The 5,478-nt window shown below is 31.6% G+C and overlaps 1 long non-coding RNA gene across 1 annotated transcript; it reads left to right on the forward strand.

The window, feature by feature from the left end:
* The first annotated feature begins 1,277 nt into the window (after window positions 1–1,277).
* On the forward strand, window positions 1,278–4,264 carry LOC138338217 (uncharacterized). Its single transcript, XR_011211645.1, has 2 exons — window positions 1,278–1,790; window positions 3,371–4,264. It is a non-coding gene; the product is annotated as an uncharacterized lncRNA (long non-coding RNA).
* The last annotated feature ends 1,214 nt before the right edge of the window (window positions 4,265–5,478 follow it).

The following is a 5,478-nucleotide window of genomic DNA, read 5'->3' on the forward strand; positions in this document are numbered from 1 at the left end:
CAAAATGGACGATGCACAACGTGGAACTTTTTCGAAGAAGCAAACTAGGGCATAGTCTAAAGAGTTGAGGAAAGACTTCCATCAAAGTCAAACCAGACCCCTATCCTATGACATGTGGGTAGTTTCTTGGGTTTATTAGTTTCTGTTTTGCCTTTGGTGAAAATTTCAACTATCACCGAAGGCAAATTTTAAAATTATAGTGACAATATGCCTAGAGCTTTGTAAGCCTCTTTTGCATGCTCAACTCATTTGTCACTTATCCTTAAGATAAAGGTTAAATCCGCATATGAGATTTCCTTTTCAACCGATTTAGTCGAACTACGGAAACTTTTATTTACTCAGTTTAGGGATATGTAGGCGGGCTCAATGTTGAAAACACGACTATTCTCCAACAATTATGTCATTACTCAATATTTGAGCTTTTCGGTGTCTCCATACTGCGACACCGAAATAAATTTTGAATTCTTTCTAAATTTTGCGTTAATCAAGCGTCTACTGAACTGCTGGTGGCTTGAATTATCATATGACCAGAGATAAGTAGGAAACTCAATACTAGAGCTCGACTATATTTCCTCAGATTCTTTACCATGTCCTTTTCAGAAAATATTAATTAGTGGTCGGACAAAATTGGATTTGTCAATTTCGTTTGCCTCGAATATCTTTCATTCCTAAACAAACAAGGGTATTTGTCGATGCCCAATTTGGCCCTCCACTATTTAATTAATATTTAAGATTCTTAAATTTCAAACAATTTGAAATTATTTTGAAAAAATCAAAAAGATACAGTTGAAATCATTTTTCAATGTAATTTTTTTCTTGAAAATATGTCTCAATTTATTTTAAACTATATATAGTTATGTAGTTTTTAATTTTTTTAAAACAAATATTTAGACAGTCATGTTTGCCAAAAAAAGAGTTTCGATTAAATACGTATCTTATTTCCTTTAAAACTAATCACAATTTAATAAAGTATTTCTGTTTAAAATAATTATTTTATGTTCTCGAAGTTAATAAGCTCAAAAAATCAATTATATTTATAATTTATCTCGTTTCCATTTTATCAAATTTGAACTAAAACAATTCGATTTGATTAAATATAGACCAAGAGATCTTCTCCTTTTGATGTCCAATTGCACCCTTAACTTGATGAGTCCAAAAGACCTATTTTTGGCCCAAAACAATTATACCCCATTACAACCCTTTTCTTCCTTTATCCCACTTCCAGCAGCCTTTTCCCACAGCCCACGAAATAATCTGAGATAGAACCCAACGAATACATTATAGCAATACAAAAAAAAAACCCGACCCGACAAACTCATCTTCTTAGATCAAAGCACTGCAAACTCGAGTTTCAGCGAACCCAACCCAGACCTGTGTTCTTCTCTTCTTCCCCCCTTATCCTTTTCATATGCCAATCGTACAAACGAAGTCATGTGTTTGCATCTCAGGTGCCCTTCCTCCTTCTCTTGGAATCAAACAATCCTCCACTCAATTTCGTTTGAATTGGTACAGTTCCAGCTCACTAGAACCTTATCCATTAAGAAATTTTCAAATTTTTGTTCCTCCCACATTGAAATATTCTCAGATTTTTGGGATTTTTGTGTTTCTATATAAGCCCTCTTTATTCAATGTTGAGAAAAAAAGGATGATCTCTGGAGACCAAAGAGTACCCATAAAATTGTGGGAATTCTTGGTTCCATAGTTCAAAATTTTAAAGTATTTTGTGGCTTTTCGAGTTGAAAAGGCGGATTCTTCTTCACTCGTCATTTTGGATTGCTGCCCAAATTCAGGTAATGTTCTTGCTTCTGTTTTTTTAGTCCTTCTTTTTGTTGCATTTTGGAATTGTTATTTGTTCTAGTTTGTTATCTTTAAGGATTAAATGTGTTTAGTTAAGATTGGGGTGATGTTTGTGTGAATTACAGTAACATTTTTCATTGTCATGTTCACTTAAATTAGTCAACTCCAAATGAGTTTATTTTGTATTTTGCTCCATTGATTGTTTTCTTGCAATTCAGAGATGTGAATATGATTCTTTTACTTAGTAGAGTTCATAAATTTTACATATGCTTCTAGTTACTGTTGTTTTCATTGACTTTAAAATCCTTATTATGTATTTGTTGGTTTCTCTCCATTGTTTTCGATTGATACATGCATTTAGAATAGTATATTGTGTATTTCACTACTTCGAGTCTATTTAGACTAAATGTTATGATGAACTTCTTAAATTCTAAAACGTGTTTTCTGCTAAATAATTATATAGTTTGAATGACCATATTATAGTTACTTCATTTAACTTTTCTTTGTTATCATAGAATGATCTGTTCAAATTTTAGTTCTGGCAACTATTTGTCATTCTTGTGGTTAGATTTAGCCTAGCTCAAGTCAAAACTATTTTCCTCTCTTTCACTCGTTTATGGTCTTCTTTTTAATTACGATAAAAATATATATAACCGAGTCATGTAGTAATATATTTTAGGTGGGTAAGCTTCTGAAATGTGTTATGTAGTTATACCATATCACCGTTGAGATGTTGTTTTCTGAACTAAGAAGTTTTTTCTACTACCACCTCTTCCTTCTGTTAATAGCTTGAACCTGTTTTACAAGCATTAACTTGGTTTCCTATTTTTTCCACGACCGTGAAGGAATTTGTTTTAGAACAAAATTTAATTTAAGGAGCTGTTTGGATTCGTATGGTTGTTACTTCGCAGTTGTTATGGTTGTCTTTCTTTTATTGTTGTCCCTAATATTTGTTTCCTCACAAGGAGTGTTTCTTTGATACTAAGAATGAAAATGGTTGTCGGTTTGCCTGTTAATTGATTTTAAGATGCTTTCCAGTAATCTGATATTTCCATACCTTTACTTTTCGATATGTTGTCTCTATTTCGAGTCTTAGGTCTCACTAATCAATTCAGCTTTGGTCATCTAAACTTTGCATTCTAATCCTTTCCAATATGCTTAAGTAGCTTAGTGTTGTGCAACTTATTTTATAAAAAATGAATTTCGATAACTTGCTTAGCTTTTGGTTTATGAGGTTGATCTGACCTGCAATTTCTTAACCTTTTAGTTAGCTTTAAGTTTCCCTTTATATCATTTTGATGTTCGAATTTGTTTCTAGAAGATTAGTTGTTGTTAGGATGGACTTTTCATTTATCTATTTGTTGTTTTCCTTTTTGAAGTGTTTTCCAATGAGCTTATTAGTGTGTATTTAATCACTTAATCATTTTCTTTTCTCGTTTTAACTTAACTAAATTTGAATTCTAGCATGTCTGTTCTATACTTCTTTTCCTGCTGGAAGTAGTATGTTGGATTATCTTTTGACCATGCTTGATATTTTAGTTTTTTTTCTCTTCTCGTTTTGTTGTTGATAAAGGCTTGAAGTTTGAGTTTGGTCAAATCCTAGCGTGACTACATTTTATGCCAATGACAGGTACGTCTAATTAGGTATAGAATGAATTATCATTATCTAATTTACTTTCAGTTAACCCCTTAGGATTTGGTTTTAATTCCTGTAAGTGTTGCCTTCATTTTGTTTGGCATATCACTTGATTTATCTCTATAAAAAATAAATTTCAATGTCCATAAGAATGTTAATCTAAATTATTTTGAAGTCCTCAGTATGATATGTTCTTTTTACTACCTTTAGTTTAACTAAGATTATACATGTTAATTAATCTTATTTGACTTTAAAATGTTCAAATTATGCGTCTAAAAGGGATTGGAGTTCGTATACATCCATGAGTGGTGTCGAGTTTGGTCTTGGCGTGATATTTGTTTGAATCTCTTTATATATTATATGAATTGTTCTCTTTCCATCATTAATTTTTATACCTGCTAGTTGAAGACTACATGCCGTAAGTCTTTGCTACAACCTTCTTGCAAGTATTACGTGATAAGCTCTCCATAATTGAGATTGTTCATTTTAAGTTAAAATTTAATGAAAATACAAGCTTTGTTTGATTTTTGTGCTTAAAGTCGAATAAGATATGTGCTTTCCTCAATTATCTAAAATTTGTTCACTTTGCTAATTTACTTCCTTTTCTTTATTTTCTTTCCTTTGTTTGTGGTATGTGGCTTTCGAATGAGTCTGAAGGACTACCCTCTATCGCATTTCCCTCTTCTTCAAGTTGACCTCCATTCAAGTCATGAAAGGGAAGCATTAATTAATGGGTTAAAACCCAAATCAATGGCAACAACTAAGTGGCGTAGTAATAACAATTCAAGTAGTCGAAAATTGAATTTTGGATTCAAGAATCCAATTTTATTATTGCAGCAGTCTCGAGGGGACTAAAATTGGAATTTCTGGTTTTAAATAAGTCCTACTTGAACAAGTAGCAGCAGCGACAGGAACCAGAAAGGGGACAAAAATGTCTTTTTCATCCCATTACTTTATTTTATAGTTTTTTTTTTAAAATTGTATTTGTTAATATATATTGGTAATCACTAACTTTCAACATTTTATTTTTTGTCCACTTGGATGAATCCTTGGAAAAGTTTTTCTATTTCGTTTTGCTAAGTTATCAAATTTCAAACTCTTTTAAGTTAGGCAATTTAAGCTTTAAGACTAAATTGCGAATTATCCGTATTCTTTCATAGTTAGCATTTATCTTTTGAAATCCTATCCATGTGATTTAGTTGATTATTTAACACAAAAACTTGACTGGGGTAAATTGTTAGGTTTAAATTTTATTTTAGGACACTAATATTTGAACTATTTCATTATTTGGGATAATACGATGCACATGTATCAAAAGATTTTTAATTTTTTTTTAAAAAAATAATAAAAATAAAAACATAAGATTCTTTAAGTAATTTATATTTTCTTAGAAAAGTAGCCAAGCTTTTAAAATTCATCGGTCAATCGTGTGTTCGCGGATTCATTAAGGTTCCTAAACCCTTTCTTAGAGAATTAGTTGAACCCTTACCCAAAAATCTGATTTTGTTTAAATATTTTCTTATAAATTCCTTTTTTAATGGTTTTCTTAATATTTCCTCAAAGATTAAATGACGACTCCCTAAATTAATTTTTTTTTCAAAAACTTTAATAAAATTTTTCAATGTTGCAAAATCTTCTCCAAAAAACTTTTAGTTTTTGAAAGATAAACTTTTAGTTTTTGAAAGATTACGACATGAGTGTCTCTATCACCCCGGCAAGGCCAATGTGATTGCGAATGCTCTAAGTCGTATGACTATGGGTAGTGTATCTCACATAAATGAAGCCAAGAAACACCTAGTGAAGGATGCTCATAGGTTGTCTAGATTGGGTGTGAGGTTAGAAGATTGTTTGAATGGTGGATTCATGGTCATCATAACTCCGAGTCATCATTGATTGTTGAGGTGAGTCCTAACAACACCTTGATGAATCATTGATGGAGTTGAAGGAATCGGTCCTTGGGAATCTTAATGAGGCATTCTTCTTAGGGGGTGGTATTTTGAGGTACCAAGGAAGATTATGTGTTTCCCATGGTAGATGAGTTGAGG

The sequence above is a fragment of the Solanum lycopersicum genome, chromosome 9 (assembly GCF_036512215.1).
Source record: "Solanum lycopersicum chromosome 9, SLM_r2.1".
In the NCBI taxonomy this organism is placed as follows: Eukaryota; Viridiplantae; Streptophyta; class Magnoliopsida; order Solanales; family Solanaceae; genus Solanum; species Solanum lycopersicum.